Genomic DNA, 17,974 nt, shown 5'->3' with positions numbered 1-17,974 from the left:
TCAGGTTGTGTCCGTTTTGCATCCTGTACGGTTTTGTCAGTTTTTTTTTTTTTTTTTCTCCCGTACCCAAAACTGTAGCCTACCACGGTTTTTGGTCTGGGTGAAAAAGCGTATTGAAACGTATTTGTTTTTTATTTTTTTATTTTTTTTTTATTTGGGAGTCAATCGGAACCTTACAAAACCGTATGTTTGCACGGTTCCATCCAGTTTTCACTATACGGCTTTTTTCTTTACACAGATTTTTTTTTCTTGGAATTTCAAACATGTGAAACTTTATTCATAATGGAGTGAAAAGTTAAAAACGTATACTTTTTTTTTTTTTTCCTTAAACGAATGCAACCGGACATCATTTTTAAAACCGTATATGGATTTAAAATTTGTACACATGTTTTGAGGAACCTGTTTTCTCTTTTTAAATAAAAAACCTGATACGGGAACTGTGTTGCAAAAAACATGTGAACCCAGCCAAATATTTGAAGATGTTGCCTGACACACATTTTCTGTGAATTGCTGGGGTTTTGTAATGTGGTTATTGGCTGTGCATGTAAAACATAAAAACCATGCAACCAATGACTGTTTTGCAAACTCACTGCAGTTTGTGGTTTAAAAAAAAAATAAATGAAAATAAATAAAAAATTACACACGTTTCCAAAGTAGGGCACACACTTTGTGGGAGTGGACAGTAATGGTCAAAAGTTAAGCCTGGGGAGCAGAATGAAGTCCCATGCAGGGCTCTAGTATGATATTGCAATCTGTGTCACGTGATCAAAGTTGTGCTGTAGCTTAAAGGGGTACTCCGGTGGAAAACATATATATATTTTTTTTTAAATCAACTGGTGGCAGAAAGTTAAACTGATGTGTAAATGACTCCTATTAAAATATACTTACCCTTCCAGTACTTTTTAGCAGCTTCATCCTACAGAGGAAATTCTTTTTTTTTTTTCTTGTCCACAGTGCTCTCTGCTGACACCTCTGTCCATGTCATTAACTGTCCAGAGCAGCATAGGTTTGCAATAGGGATTTCCTCCTGCTCTAGACAGTTCCTGATAAGGGCATCAGGTGTCAGCAGAGAGTTCTGTGGACAAGACAATAAAGAGATAAAAAAAAAAAAAAAAAAAAAAAAAGAAAATAATTTCCTCCGTAGCATACAGCTGCTAAAAATTACTGGAAGGGTAAAGATTTTTAATAGAAGTCATTTACAAATCTGTTTTTAACTTTCTGTTGATTTAAAAAATGTTTTCCACCGGAGTACCCCTTTTTAAGTGCACTCCTCCTGTGGACTGCAGCCACTTGATCTGTAAAGTAGATGCACAGTTTCTTGTGGTTTTCTAGGGAAACCATCAGCAGGATAATACTGAAAATCTGCTGAGGTAAAAGAAGCTACAGATCGGACAGTATCATTGCATCAGAAAAATTTAGATTTTATAACAGGGACTTAAAAAATAGTTCAGTAAGAAGTCAGTTCTTTGCCATTACACCTTGCACAGGTCTTTTTAAAGAAGTTCCGGCATATATTTAACTTAGGACTTCAAAAGTGACTTTATTTTTATCTTTATCCTAGATGACTACTGCAAACTGCAAGGCAGGGACCACAAGTGACATTTTGCAGCCGTGGTGGATGGAATGGGGGGGGGGGGGGGGGGGGACCTAAATCTGTAAATGACCAAACATCCTGTGTAGGCGATTGAGTTTGCATGACTTGCCCTCACATCTATAAAGTGCTCTGTCTTAACTTGTGCCGTAATTGGGACATGTACTTTTTTTTTTTTTTTTTTTTTTTTTTTTTTTCCCCCAGTGTTAATGTTGGGAAGTTGGAATGTGTAATAAAAGCAGGATTGTGCCAGCATGGAGTAAAGGAGCTTTGTGTGCACTCTGTGGCTTTCTGTACAGTCCAATTAGTGTATGATTTAGAGGGGGGGAGTGGGATGTCTCTCCAGGCTGCGGAGTACCTCCCCTGTACTGTGTTCTGCATCACATCTCATGGAGAAATAGAAAGTGACTGCAGTAAATGTGCCAGAAGCAGTGTGCATGAAAAAAAAAGTGCTTTCACATGAGCTGTCACAGTATATACACCAGTGGTCTTCAACCTGCGCACTTCCAGATGTTGCAAAACTACAACTCCCAGCATGCCCGGACAGCCAACGGCTGTCCGGGCATGCTGGGAGTTGTAGTTTTGCAACATCTGGAGGTCCACAGGTTGAAGACCACTGGTATATACACAGTCTAAGGCTGGGTTCACATCACGATTTTCCAATCCGGTTCCTGTATACGGTTTCTTACAAAAAAAACGTATGGGACCGTATTGAAAAAACGTATACATTTAAAAATCATTGAAAACCGTATGCATCAGAATGCATACGGTTTGCTGCCAACACGTTTTTTTTTTCCCGTTCTGAAAACAATGTCCGACCACGGTTTTTGATCCTGTTCGAAAACCGTATTGCAACCGTATGCGTTTTATTTAAAAAATTTTTTTTTTTTAACATGGAGGTCAATAAGAACCGTACGGGACAATACGGTTAACCGTACGCGTTTTTTGCATTGCGCATGCGCTTTGGACTCCAAAGTCAATTAAACAATGAAATCTTTTTTTTTCAAAATGTACAAAATTGCTTGACAAAATCGGATGAAAAATGTACGGAAACTGATAATTTTTTTTCAAACCGTATACGGTTAAAAAAACGCATACGGTTTGCTTTTTCTCATACTGTTCAATCCGGTTCAGTCCGTTTTTAGACCCATACGGTTTTGGGGGGAAAAAACCTAATGGAAAACAGTATTGCAAAATCGTGATGTGAACCCAGCCTAATCTTAAAAGGGGTACTCCGGTGAAAACCTTTTTTTCTTTTAAATCAACTGGTGGCAGGAAGTTAAACATATTTGTAAATTACTTCTATTAAAAAAAAAAATCTTAATCCTTCCTGTACTTATTAGCTGCTGAATACTACAGAGGAAATTCTTTTCTTTGTGGAATGCTCTCTGATGACATCACGAGCACAGTTCTCTCTGCTGACGTTATTATAATAACGCTTTTTTAATTGTTGTCCTTAGTGGGATTTGAACCCAAGTCCCCAGCGCTGCAAGGCAGCAGTGCTAACCACTGAGCCACCATGCTGCCCTTAGCATACACCTGCTATGCATGATTCCTAAAATGGACAGAGATGTCAGCAGAGAGCACTGTGCTTGTGATGTCTTCAGTGTTCCAAAAAGAAAGGAATTTCCTCTGTAGCATTCAGCAGCTAATAAGTACTGGAAGGATTAAGACTTTTTAATAGAAGTAATTTACAAATATGTTTAACTTTCTGCCACCAGTTGATTTAAAAGAAAAAGGGTTTTCACCGGAGTACCCCTTTTAAGTAGTGCTGCAGCCAGCATAGCCTCAGTTGTTGAGGTTAGTGTCGACAGCCTTGCAGGTTTGGACTTGTTAATATTTCGGTTTGTGGATGTCTGCTCATGTGGAACAGACCTGTTCAGAGGGTTGGGCTAGGGATCCGCACCCCGGGGCTGGTTGTCGGGTGTAACAGTCTTTAGCCGGTTGAGATGGTGATGCAAACGCTGGCACTAGAGAGCTGTCCTGTAAACAGACTACATCTCTAGGATATTCGGGAGCGCTGTTTACGAAGCACTTTTGCAATGCAAATCACATAGGTGGCCTCATTCAATTATACTCTATTGGCTGGTGAGATGTGCGGCCTTTCTCTTGTCCTTTAGCAGTCATGCAAATGCAACCCCCCACCTCTCCCCATCCTGTCTCATAGGGGCTGTGTGCGATCCGGAAGTCAGAGCTTCCTTACTTTAAGTCTGGGATAAACACACTGATTGCTTTCAAGGGCCCCTGTCAGCAGCATGTTGCTTGCCAATTTTTTTTTTTTTCTTAACAATCATCTGAACATTCCTTGGCCTACACTGTGCACTGTTTATTTATGCATCTTCTATCTATAGTCACCATACAAGCCGGTTATCAGTCTTGGTTTACTTTGCATGGAACCTGCATGTTACACAGAAGTTTGTCAAACTAAGAATTCTAGAAATCACGCCTAGCAGCCATCTTTAGTGCATTCAAATCCAAAGGGCTTTTTTACAAGATCATAAATATGGCTCCTGAATGTCGATTCCGCCCAGTCATGCAAATTTACAGTTCAGATTTGACAGCCCTGTGTTAGAGGTGTAATGGCAGCCATATTGGTTTAATTTATATGCTGATGTTACCTGTTATGTGCAGATCATAACAACTATGGCTGGGTTCACATCACTTTTTTGCAATTCAGTTCCCATATCAGGTTTTTGATTTAAAAAAAAAAAAAACGGATTCCTCAAAACCGGACTAAACAATATCAAAACGTGTACACATTTGAATCCGTATACGGTTTGAAAAATTATGTCCGGTTTGCATCTGTTTTTAAGAAAAAAAAGTATACGTATTTTACTTTTAACTCCATTATGAATGAAGTTTCACTTGTTTGAATGAAATGACAATAAATACTGTGCAAAGTCAAAAAACGGATGGAATCGTACGCACTTATGGTTCTGTACGGTTCCGGTTTGACTCCCATGTAAAAAAAATAAATAAATAAAAGTATACGGTTTTTCACCCGGACCAAAAACTGTGGTAGGCTACGGTTTTGGGTACGGGAAAAAAACTGACAAAACCGTATATAATGCATAACTGATACAACCTGATGCATCTTTGGCATACGGTTTTCAATGGAGAGTCAATGCATACGGTTTTCAATACGGTTCCGTACAGTTTTCAAATTGAAAAGGTATAAGGGAACTGTATTGCAAAAACATGGTGTGAACTAGGGATTGACTGATATCCATTTTTATTTTTTATTTTTTTTATTTTTTAGGGCCGATACCGATAATCTGTGGAGGTTAGGCCCGATAGCCGATAATTTATACCGATATCCCAGTACAAGTTATCGGCTATTTATCCCCCGCCCGGCGACACCGCTGCAGATCATTGATTTAAAGCGGGCGCTTTAAATCAATGAACTGCAGCGGCTTTTGCGGTGCCAGAGACCGCCCCTGCCGGTCCTGGGGTCCTCCTTAGTCCAACCACCTCCCCCCCCCCCCCCCAAAACCACCACCGCACTGCTCCGACCAGAGACCGCCACCCACTTCTCTGCCTGTCCTGGGGTCCTCTGAGTCCTACCACCGCACCGCCCCGGCCAGAGACCGCCGCCGCCCCATTGCCTCCCCCATTCCCGGGTTTACAATTACCTGTTCCCAGGGTCCGCTACTTCTGGCACCGGGCGGCGTCCTGCTGAGCTGTCACTGTGCGCACTGACGGTGACGTCGCATTGAGGACGTCACTTGTCATTTCGCCGCGCACAGCGTAACACAGGACGCCGCAGGAGCCAGAAGTAGCGCGGACCCCCGGGAACAGGTAATTGTAAAACCGGGAATGGGGGAGGCAATTGGGCGGCGGCGATCTCTGGCCGGTGGGGCGGGGGATTATCGGCAAGGTAATTGCAGATACCAATAACGTCCCAAATCGTGAATATCGTCCGATAATATCGTCCAAACCGATAATCGGTTGATCCCTAGTGTGAACCCAGCCTAACGCATGAGAATAAAATAATAATTATATATGTGATCATTTATTCCCTCTGAAAAAGCAACACATGGTAATCCATTTGTGTATTTTCCTTCCACAAGTGGGTGTTTTTACAGCTATGCAGTGCCTTTTTAGGTGGTTGGGATTGCAACGGACTGTCCTTTAGTATTATCCTATAGGGAAGAAAGGCTTCCCAAGTTATCTGCCAAATCCACCCCCACAGGGAATTGTCACACAACGAAGTCACTTTGGAGTCAAACCTGCTCTTTCTGACCATTTCCATACACTGTCGTATAGGTCGGTTCAGAAAAGTCTAGGGAGGGGTGACACTAGTGTCACTCACTACACAGGGTGGTAGACTGTAAGGCAGTGTTTCCCAACTAGGGTGCCTCCAGCTGTTGCAAAACTACAACTCCCAGCATGCCCGGACAGCCTTTGGCTGTCCGGGTATGCTGGGAGTTGTAGTTTTGCAACAGCTGGAGGCACACTAGTTGGGAAAAACTGCTGTGAGGGATGAAGCCACTACCCAGTTTGACACCTTTTTATAGCTAGACATGTCTTCATACTTTATTAGGCTTGTGAAGATCGGGCAGGTACGTGGCGACTATACAGTGAAGTGCTGCACCTGTCATGTGGTTATCTATAAAGTTTTTTTTTGTTTGTGCACATGAAAGGTCTGACCGGAAGGCGTCTTGGCAGCATTATAGGGGAGCAGAGAGCATCCTCAGCCATGTTTGGGCTGCACATTACTCCTGTTTCCTACAGATACTGCCCTCCTTGCTCACATTTCCTGGAGCAGCTGCTTAATAGGATTTGTCCAGTAGGATCAAGCTCTGGGAATTCTCCTCATTCTTTATCCTTATTAGGCATTTGCAAACTTTTGAATTTTAGGATGAGGAAATTCTTTCTCACACTGCCCCCCCATCTTATTCTCATATATACACACACAATACACACACGTGTTATACTGTGCATTGCATCGCTCATTCCTTTTACAGGATTAATGTTCCTTTTAGAACCTGTCACTAATGGACAAGAGTCACAGATATTTCTAAAAAATCTCCCCGTGCTGTAGCCCCAAATATGGCAAACCTCGAGTGCCCGCTCTCGCTTTGCCTAAACTTAGTGACTCTGGAATCTCAGCGGTTTTAAATAGGATTGTTTTACATGAAATCCCAAAAGAATGAAGCGATGATTGTCTGTGCCGGCATGTGCCTCTGCATAATACATTCTAGTTGTGCTGCTCTATCTTGTAGAGTCCACAACTTAGGTTTGTATGGCTTTTTTTTTTTTAGATGTGCAAAATAACTCTGAGCGAACTTACAGTAAATTCGATTCGTCACGAACTTCTCGGCTCGGCAGTTGATGACTTTTCCTGCGTAAATTAGTTCAGCCTTCAGGTGCTCCCGTGGACTGGAAAAGGTGGATACATTCCTAGGAAAGAGTCTCCTAGCAGGACTGTATCCACCTTTTCCAGAGCACCGGAAAGCTGAACTAATTTATGCAGGAAAAGTCATCAACTGCCGAGCCGAGAAGTTTGTGACGAATCAAATTTACTGTAAGTTCGCTCATCTCTAAAAATAACCAACTTTACAATATCCTTCCTACATAGAACTTACAGTAAATTCGATTTTGTCAAGAAACTTCTCGGCTCGGCAGTTGATGACTTTTCCTGCATAAATTAGTTCAGCTTTCCGGTGCGCTGGAAAAGGTGGATACAGTCCTAGGAGACTCTTTCCTAGGACTGTATCCACTTTTTCCAGCCCACCGGGGCACCTGAAGGCTGAACTCATTTACGTAGGATAAGTCATCAACTGCCGAGCCGAGAAGTTCGTGACGAATCGAATTTCGCTCATCTCTTTTCCTACAGTAGGTCTTGACTGGTGGTGAGTGGATGCTTGTTCTTTACGGTCTGACCTGTTGCCGTACGTTCCAGAATGACGTTATATCAAGAGGCAGTGATTAGACGCCATGATGTCATTCTTCTGATTCTAAATAATGAGCCATAGGCAGGAGAAAAACCTAATTGTATGACAAAGTAAGAAGGGGGTTGTGGGAGGAAAGAGTTGTATTTTAGGTATACTTTAAAGGGTTACTCCCCTCCCCATCGTCCGGAACATTGAGTTCCAAATGCTGGGTGCGGACTTCCGTGTTCATGCCCACCCCCCTTGTGACGTCACCCCCCCGCCCCGCAACGTCACGGCCGTCGCACCTCCCTTCCCATAGACTTTCATTGGGGGTGGAAGCATGATGTCACGAGGGGGCGGGGCATGAACACGGAAGCCCGCACCCAGCGTTCTGAACTCCAATGTTCCGGACACTGGGGAGTAGAGTAACCCTTTAAGACATCATGCCACAGGATGCTGCAGGAGAGATCGCAGGGGTTTCAAGCGGCAGGACCCTGGCGATCAGACCTCTTATGCCACTTATGTCTATCCTTTTGGATAGGGGATAAGATGTCTATGGGCGGAGTACCCCTTTAAGAATAAATGCTTCCCTATGCAGAAGACAACTTTCCAGATGAAAATTAAAAGCCGCTCTCACACTCTTATGTGCAAAAGTTTCACTTCTGACTTGATAATTAAAAGCAGCGAATAATCTCCCAGTTTATAAATGCATGCACTGCCTGACCAAGCATTCCCCCTATTTCACTCTAGAAGGGTAAACAATTACATGGAAATGGTACTTCATACTTTGGTTTTTTTACACTGCTGTGGAGCTATAAATGGCACTATTGTAGTAGGCGACCTAGGTAACTATGCCAAGTGACTGGCTCCGGGATACTGCTCAATACAGAACGTCACTGCGGGGGATCAGGGTCCTTCTGCATGAGATTCCGGGGTTGCTGGGAACCAGAGAACCCAAAGTTATATATGAAATCATAACAGAGAGAGCAGGAACCCGCACTCACCGCTAGGCTGCTGTAACTCGACTTCTTCGGCTATCATGGACGCTCAGGTATCAGACTGGTAGCAGAGGCGACTGCCGACAAAGTTTCGCGCTGGTTGCGCTTCTTCCGGCCTCCTGGCCGGAAGAAGCACAACCAACGCGAAACTTTGTTGGCGGTCACCTCTGAGCGCCTTGCTACCAGTCTGATACCTGAGTGTCCGTGATAGCAGAAGTCGAGTTACAGCAGCCTAGTGGTGAGTGCGGGTTCCTGCTCTTTCTCTGTTATGCCTTAATTTTTTTTTCTAAGTTTGGCAAGGGATTACACCCTCCTCCTCCCTCACTCCTATTACTTGGCCTATGCAATTATCTGGACACTCCGTATTTATTCTGCTCCTGTAGTAAGAGCCTGATACAATCCTCTTTACTACACTTATATTTTAGATTGTTTGGTGCAGCAAATAATTTATGCAAACATAAAAAAAAGGACAGAGGCTCGATGCTTGTATATGTACATTCATCTCTGACCTCGGACCCTCCCGATGAATGGAATACCTTTACCTTTTAGTTTTCTCTGTAGCGGCAGAGATCTGCGCAGTCTTCTGCTAAGGACACATTCACATGGATTGGCAAAAATCTAATGTATTCTCATAGCTTGCTGTATTGCCTTTATGATGTTGTCTCGTCACCTTCATGTGAATATACCCGAGGTCTACATAAAGCTGTCTTTTTATAGCAGAAATTGTATGAAAGTGCAAAAAAAAAAAAAAAAATTTTAATAATAAAAAAAAAAAGCTACAGACAGCATCCATAAGTGTGTACGTAAATAAATAGTTTTGGAGGTACCGCATATTGATTTTATATTTTATTTTATTATACTTAAAAAATTTCTAGTGCTGGGCAATATGACCAAAAATGAGTATCGCGGTATTATTCTAAAGTATCACAGTATTCCACGGTATTTTTTTTAAATTTTTTTATTTATTTTTTTACATTGAGACTTGCATTGAGGTGACGTAGCGGAACTAAATGGGCTTTTGGAACTAAAGGATCTGAATACTGGGGCAGTGGAAGTACCATTTTAAATAGATGTAACAAACAACCCTACAGCCTCCAGCTGTTGCAAAACTACAACTCCCAGCATGTTGGACTATATAGTAGTGTATAGTATAGGTCAGTGTTTCCCAACTAGGGGTGCCTCCAGCTGTTGCAAACTACTACTCCCAGCATGCCTGGACAGGCGTTGGCTGTCCGGGCATGCTGGGAGTTGTAGTTTTGCAACAGCTGGAGGGCCTACTGTAGGGCCTACTGTAGGTATAATATATTATACAGACCCCTGTCCATCCCAGAACCCTGACTCACCTTACCAGTTGCTGCAGGGACCATCCGGGGAGGGTGGTCCGGGCCATCCATCCTTCCTGTAGTGTCCGGTGGGATTCCGGGTGGAGGGTGAACCGGTACGGGCTGTCCTTCTTCTCCGGGGGTCCTCTTTTCCACTCCGGGCAGTCTCCGGCCTAGTAACGCTGCATAGACGCCGCTGCGCAGTGATGCACCTGACGTCACGGACGTAGCGTCGTCTATGCAGCGTACTAGGCCGGAGCCTGCCTGGAGTGGAGAAGAGGACCCCCGGAGAAGGACAGCCCAGACCGGTTCACCCTCCACCCGTAATGCCGCCGGACACTACAGGAAGGATGGATGGCCCGGACCACCCCCATTACGGGTAAGTTAAATTTTTTTTTTTTTATTGACTCGGAGGGTGGGGGAGGGGCCCGACCGGTATAGCGGTATGGGCAAAAATCCATACCGTGGGAGAAAAAAACGGTATCCAGCTCATAACGATATACCGCCCCTTTTACCCTCATCATAGCCATACTTTATTAGTATATGCTGGCCTTAGGCCCCTCTTGCTTTACACACCCAGTTGACATACTAGTTTTCCATTCTAGTTTTCCAGGTTTCATCCGGAAGTTGTTGTAGACCAATATGTATAATGCTCTACTGCTGCTAAACCAGTTCTAGAAGCCATTGTGAGAAGCGCTTGTATCTGTTTGCATTAACCGGAGTTGTGTCTTTGCCCGGCACAGCACCAGCTCTATAGTCTGCGGTTGCAACATTTACTGGTGTATCAGAAGTCAGGACAGGAAACTGTGTAGCAATAAACCACAGCTTTTCTGCATCCCGAGAGAGCAGGACACTGGATGCGGAGCAGATGGCCGGAGTCAGTGTCTGTCTACACCTGTGGTGTCTGTAATGTTCTCTGCCTCACAGCCCTATGATCCCAGGCACAGATGTCCCTATATACCAGCCTGCTCCTGCAGTTGCTTTGAAGCTAGGTGTATTCAGCATGAGAAATAAATGCCATATGTGGTGCTTTCTCTTGTGTTTGTGATCCTAAGTACAGGCAAATGTGTTTAACCCCTTAAGGACATGCGCCGTAAATGTACGGCGCTGCATAGCATCACTTAGCGCACAACGTTGTACATTTATGGCACGGCTGTGACACAAGCACAGGAGTTGCGCTCTCTTCATTCCCAGCGGCTGTAAGCAGCCACGGGCCCGTGAGTAATGGCAGACATCAGTGATCGCGCTGTTGTCTGCCATTAACGCCTCAGGTGCCGTGATCAATACAGATCACGGCATCTGCGGCAGTGTGGCTCTTATAATAACACTGAACAGTATTAGCAATCTAATGATTTCTATAAATAAATGTAAAAATAGAGTGAAAAAAAATATGAAAGCCCCCTCCCCCAATAAAGTGCAATGTAAAGTAGAGGAAGCTGTACTCGCCTGTCCCCGCCGCTCCCGATGGTGACCCCGGGCCTCCGCTGGGCTCTCCTTGTCTTCTCCGGTCCTCCGCTGTCTTCTGCAAGGCCTTACTGGGCCTGCGTAGCGACGTCATTACGCCGCTGCATACGCCATTCCTATTGGATGACGTGCGCAGCAGCGTATTGATGTCATCGGAGAGGGCCGAGAAGACACCGGAAGACCAGCGCTGGACCCGGAGAGCACCCCGGAGCATCGTGGAGCTGCTATCCAGCAGCAGCTTAAGCAGTTTGCGCTGCCGGATAGCACCCCGTAAGGCTCCTTTCATACTGCCGTTATGTGATGCCCATCAGGGGAGCAGAGTCGGGGAGAAAAAATACTCCTTGCGCCAACTTTTTCTCCCGTAAAAGAATAACAGCGCCCGACGGACCCCATAATAGTAAATGGAAGCCGTTGTTGCCCGTTATGACAAGTCACTGGAACGACCGTTAAAAGCATAAAAAATATGACTAACGGTTGTTTTTGACAGCGTGCAATGGCAGTGTGAAAGGGGCCTTAGAGTGAGTTGTTCACCATCACAGAGTGCAGAGGGGATCTGCTCACTGTTTGTACCTGATGACTCTGCAGATAGAATTCACTTGAATGTGTGAAAACCACAGAAGTATTAGGCGCTTTATTTCCTGGTGAATATGTAGCCTTGCATTCGGTTCTGGTTTTCTGTGCGTATAATTGTAGACAACAAACTTCTGCAAACAGGGGAGGTAATAATACTATACCAGAGCTGGAAGATCCTAAGAGCCAGATACCGCAACCTAGAAGTTTCCTATCGGACCCAGTTTATTAGGCTTTGATGTATGGAAAAATTGTAAAAAGTATTTAAACTGGCTCCTGTAGAGATCTATAGCTGGCCTTACACTTTAGATCAGTGTTTTCCAACCAATGTGCCTCCAGCTGTTGCACAACTACAACTCCCAGCATGCCCAGACAGCCTTTGGCTGTCTGGGCATGCCGGGAGTTGTAGATTTGCAACAGCTGGAGTCACACTGGTTGGAAAACACTGCATTATATGGTGTTAAGGTACAAACTTGCTTGTGTCCATTGAGTCAGACTTGTATCAACCAACACAAGTGCTTGGCCGAGCCCATAACTCGCCTGTATGGTGGCACGATGTCAGAAAGGTGTCAGTATGACTGTAAGGCTATGCTCACATGGAAAATTCACCCGATAGCGGAGTGCTGGCAGAACTGCTCGGAAATGCGCCGTGTCATAGACTGCAATGGATTTCCGTGCAGACTCCACAGAAAGAATAGACATGTCTATTTTTTTCTGCGAACTCCAGAATCTGGATTTCCACAGCAGAAACTCCTGTGTGTACAGTGCCGCAGAATCTCATTGATATCAATGGGACTCTGCTGCTGCAGAAACCCTGAACATACCCTGACAGATCTTGTGCAGATCATTTTCTGCTGAGATCAGGTGTGTGTGTGGTTTGGCTGCCCTTTTAATAAGGAGGCCATACACCTTCAGTATCTGCAGGACAAACATTTGCTTGGTGGGTCTATCCCTCCGGATCACCCCATACACATGAACACTTGGCATGCCCTAACATTTGTGTTCTCTATGAACACAGGAGGGGCTAAGCCGCTGCCAGACACATCTGGCAATGGCTTATTTTTCAAGAGAACAAGAGTTGTCTGCGGATCAGTCAACATAGTCTGTCGGATGGGTTTTTACGGAACTGTGAGATCTGTTGGCCAGGTTGTTGGAAGGATGGGAGTTATGAGAAAAAAAATGACACCCTGTGTGTATGTATATGTGGTGTCTCAGTACCGCATTTCACACGGTACTTATTTATCTTAGGTCCCCATAGCCAGAGTCCCTAGGACTTAGTAGTCTTTATTGGTCAGTTTGCCCCTAGTCGCCTCCATTATAGATTGTATAGATTACTAATTTATCTATAAAATAATGTATATAGTGTTATTTCAGTATGTAAATGGTTAATTGCTTGTTTCTATGGGATTGCCGGGCCTTCGGGTCATGTAATGCGTTCCAAGCCTCATTCTGGATGCGTTCCAGGCCTCGTTCTAGTGTCTGAAGCCTCGTTCTGGTTCTACAATGTACATAGAGCCTGTGACGTAAGCAATCGCATCTCACCATGTAAAGTGAGTGGCAGACGTTCGGACCAATCAAAATCGCCATGCCCCCTGCCCATATAAGGGAGTGGCGGCCATCTTATCTCTCTCTTGCTCCTGGCTTTCATCAGAGAAGTACCTGTATTGCATCACAGTGAGTTAGGCCTGAGCCTTGCGGCAACGGTCGAACGATATAAATTATAGTGTGTCATCCCCTAAGCACTCTGCAGCATCACCGGACTCAATATTTCCCCTAAATCCGGACGGATCTGCACATCATTCCCTAAATTCAGAGACTATAAGTATCATGCAAGGTCTTCAACTTCTGCCAGTCGCTAAGCAACCAAAGAACTGTATTAAGAGACTGTTACTACGCATTGGATATTGCAAGCACTGCAGTAAAGTTATTCAAGTTAAAGTTAAATCTGCTTGTGGACCTTCAGTCATTTCATTGCACCTATCGCTTCTGGGAAGGGCGGCGATAGGCCGGAACATAGATTCAGCATACCAGCCCTCACCCTGGCGTCACAAGTGACTGGGTTAATATTAACTCCTCATATACCAACATCCTACCATCCCTACCATACACCCCCCAAGGGCTATCACATATATAATGTGTGTGTGTGTGTGTGTGTGTGTGTGTGTGTGTGTGTGTGTGTGTAAATATATATTTCTATAAAAAAAAAAATTTTATACTGACTACTGGATCCCGAATGACCCCATTGAAGTGAAAGGGACCCAGCAGTGTCAGTTGTGCTTCTCCCCGTTTTGGGTCAGTTTGGCGCAAAAAAAGAAAAGGTGCCGAAAGGACCCAAAATCTATGCCATGATTAAGGGTCCAGCTTGACCCGAAACGCATTGGTGTTTCTGTGTGCTCCATGTGATTGCCAATAAAGTTCCTGTTTGACATTATCCTGCACTGGACATTCCTTTTCTTAGTTCTGCCTACTGGGCCGGTGGCACAGCCGGTAAGTCCGGAAGCGGATGGGAAAGTCAGGCTGAGGTGAGCCGCCAACTTTTGCTGCTAAAGGACCCAAAATGGGTCAGAGCACAACTGCAGTGTGCATTTAGCCTTAGGTTATGTACACAATCTCCTTTTTGGCGTTAGGACTGCGCAGACCCGCACCATCACAATGGACAGCAATACAGTGCACGCTTAGTTCCGCCGAAAGAATGAACATGTTAGTTCTCTCGGCGGATCAAATCTCCGCCACCAAAATTTTCCGATGTGAATGGGTCAGCGGGAGACCCATTCGTACCAATGAAAAGGTTCACACTGCTTATTTGCCCTCCGCAAAAATTATTCCATAGTGTGAACATACCCTTACTGTCACTCAGTATGTCTATGGGACCTTGGCGGTCACTATGTCTATTGATCAAATGCATGTTCTAAAGCAGTGGTCTCCAACCTGCAGACCTCCAGATGTTGCAAAACTACAACTCCCAGCATGCCCGGACAGCCAACGGCTGTCCGGGCATGCTGGGAGTTGTAGTTTTGCAACACCTGGAGGTCCGCAGTTTAGAGACCACTGTTCTAAAGCGTCTTCTTTTTAAATGAAAGCTGTTCTTGTAGTGAGTTTCTGTAGCCCTGTCCCATGACACCCCTCACCCCCCCCCCCCCCCCCCAGTCGCCCTTTTCCAATGTTTCTCTCTAGCATTCCTCGTGTCACCTACAAGACGAGCTTAGCATGGCCCCTGACGTGTCTCTCTGCATTAGCGTTTACATTTTACTAGGACTAAGTATACATTTGATGCATAGTTTCCGTCCTCTCAGTAATCCCTCATGTTTCTGTAATGCAAAAAATCAGCCTCTAGTGTTCTGTCCGGAATGGAATTCACAAGTGTCCTGGCAAGAAAACATTCGTCAGGGTCTCAGAGTTTGCTAACCGTGAGCGCGTTACAGCGGAAATACTCAGCGGCAGGAAATATTCGTCTGCTTGGCCGGCCGGGGAGAGGCTTTGTGTGTGTGTATGTCCTGCAAATAGTGGCTCATTTCAACACCTCTGTCTGCAGACTGCAGCCACTTCCCATTGCGGGGTGACGAGGGTTAAACTTATATGCGTGGGAGACTGATATGACTTATAAGAGGCCACTGGATATGCATTTGTGGTTTTAGTCCTGTCCCCACACATTCCTGTCCTTCCTGTCCTGTGTGTTTAACATTCCTTATGTCGCTGAAGGTTTCAGCTCGGTTATGTCTTGTTTGCTGGATGCCGTCCCAGCCAGGAAACACTACATCATTCTCAGGGAAAAAACTTGTTTCTGCTTCTGTGTCCTAGTATTCCAAAAAAACAGCTACACTGTGTGAATGTGTTATGGTCCGCCTTGGAGAGCGTATATATATATATAGTGACCTGCCTGAACTTTCTAATTTCCTGCCCTGCCTCTACCTTCCGTATGATAAGGTGTTTGCAGAATCAGATGAAGCTGGATTTTTATTTATTTATTTTTTTATATGGCGGGGGCTGGCGCTTCCTGCCGCACCTTTCTCCTCTACATTTTTTATTGGAGTCCAGGAAGCCGGTTGCACATAGGTGTCACATGGTTTTACTCGTAAAAGGTTCAATTGCAGCTTTCTCTACTGAAATGCAAAAGAACAGCTTTTTTTCATGCTGCTTGTTCCTTTTTTAAAGTACTCCAGCACTCTCCCATTGATAAACATGACGGAATATGTCAGTGTCCTTTGTCCCTGACCCCCCCCCCCCCCCCTCTCACCCCTTGTCCAAATTCCAAATGCAACTGTTTGTCTGGCAGGAGAGCATACAGACCAGCAATGGCTTTAGATTTACAAGCAGGAGCTTTGATGCCACATTCATGGGAATCCTCCCCTCCTTCTTGTTCAGATGAATGACTGATCTCAGGACTCGCCTGGGCCACATTCCTCCAGGCTGAGCTAATGCCAGCCATGCTGGTTAGGCTGGGTCCACATCACGTTTTTGCCATACTGTTTTCAATCAGCTTTTCTAAAGAAAACCATATGGCGAAAAAAACTTAAACGGATGGAACCGTATGGGAAAAAGTAAACGGTATGCGTTTTTAAACGGTATACTGTTTTAAAGGAGTAGTCCGGCATGCACTGTTCTCATTTTATCCTGTCCAGGCTGCAAAATAAAAGAAAACGCACTCTCTTACCTGCCAACGAGCCCCCGGAGCTCCGGTACAGGTGTTCGGTCCCCGGGCTGTATTCTTACTTCCTGTTAGCCCGGCACGTCACACGGAGCTTCAGCCTATCACCGGCCACAGTGATGTCCAGCCTCGGCTGGTGATAGGCTGAAGCTCCGTGTGACGTGCCGGGCTAACAGGAAGTAAGAAGAATACAGCCCGGGGACCGAACACCTGTACCGGAGTTCCAGGGGCTCGTTGGCAGGTAAGAGTAAGTTTTTTTTTTTTTTTTTTTTTTTTTTTTTTTTTTTTTTTTTGTAGCCCGGACCGGCTAAAATGAGAAAAGTGTGCGACGGACTACTCCTTTTAAAAAGTGCATACAATTCAGTCTATTTTTATTTATTTTTTTTAATCCGTTTTTGAAAATTTTTTATTAAAGTTAATCTTGTTCAATTAAATTATTTAATTTATTGGGTGGGGATGAAAATTTATTGGGTGGTGGATGAAAATGCACATGTGCAAAGTAAAAAAAAACGTTTACGGTTTCCCGTATGGAACCGTATACATGTGCGTTTCCCATTGACATCCATGTTTTTTTTAAAAAAATGTATTCGGTTGCAGTACGGTTTTTAAACAGTGGTCCACCACGGTTTTGAGGTACGGGGGGAAAAAAAAGTATTGCAAGAAAACCGTATGCAACCGGGTGCATACGGTTTTCAATTATTTGTCTATGTATACGGTTTTCAATACGGTTCTATACGTTTTCAATGATGAAAATGTATACGGGAAACTTACTTGAAAAATGTGGTGTGAACCCAGCCTTAGCCTGAAGCGAGGATGGTTGGGGAACAGCTGTCCTCCTCCATTTTATTCAGTGCGTTGTCTTACCTGATACTGGATGATTTGAACCGTAGTGCCCCCCTAAACTGGATTGTGCATGTGCCCCATGCTTTTCTGCAGTCACAACTGTCATTCATTTATTATTATTATTATTATTTTTTTTAAATCAAATCTTTATTTAGTTTTACTATAGCAAACAAATAACAAGCATTGTGGTCAGATCAAGTCATGCCCCAGCATTTGACATCTTAGTTGAGAGACAGGGGGCACACTGCTGATCCTTAATGTTGTTAGGGCTCAGAAAACAGATATCTGTTAGCAAATCGTAAATTCAATCCTCCCTTCTCCTGCAGGACGTTCCACTTAAACTTGATCTTTTTTTTTTTTTTTTTTTCACATTCAAAGGGGGTAAAAGTAAAGAACAGTGTAGACTTTTGGTTCACTAGATTTTGTAATGGGTGGAAAGGACAATTGCTTATGACCTCAAATACCCATCCGTATTATGGCTGCAGGTCATGGCCTGAATGCAGTTGTGATTACCTAAACCAGTGTTTCCCAACCAGGGTGCCTCCAGCTGTTGCAAAACTACAACTCCCAGCATGCCCGGACAGCCTTCGGCTGTCCGTGCATGCTGTGAGTTGTAGTTTTGCAACAGCTGGAGGCACCCTGATTGGGAAACACTGACCTAAAGT

At 44.4% G+C, this 17,974-nt stretch overlaps 2 protein-coding genes across 7 annotated transcripts in view; one reads left to right on the top strand and one right to left on the bottom strand.

Moving 5' to 3' along the window:
* Positions 1 to 17,349, bottom strand: part of LOC130291454 (inositol-tetrakisphosphate 1-kinase-like) — a 236,600-nt gene extending 219,251 nt beyond the window's left edge. The window contains exon 1 of the mRNA XM_056540189.1: positions 17,331 to 17,349. The gene's annotated coding sequence lies outside the window, so the exon portion shown is untranslated. The remainder of the gene's footprint in view (positions 1 to 17,330) is intronic.
* The window catches only part of LOC130291453 (alpha-actinin-4), a 66,848-nt gene that overhangs the window by 18,222 nt on the left and 30,652 nt on the right, over positions 1 to 17,974 (top strand). The window lies entirely within an intron of this gene.

This window comes from Hyla sarda, chromosome 9, assembly GCF_029499605.1.
Source record: "Hyla sarda isolate aHylSar1 chromosome 9, aHylSar1.hap1, whole genome shotgun sequence".
Taxonomy (NCBI): domain Eukaryota; kingdom Metazoa; phylum Chordata; class Amphibia; order Anura; family Hylidae; genus Hyla; species Hyla sarda.
This window is presented reverse-complemented; position numbering and strand designations above follow the sequence as displayed.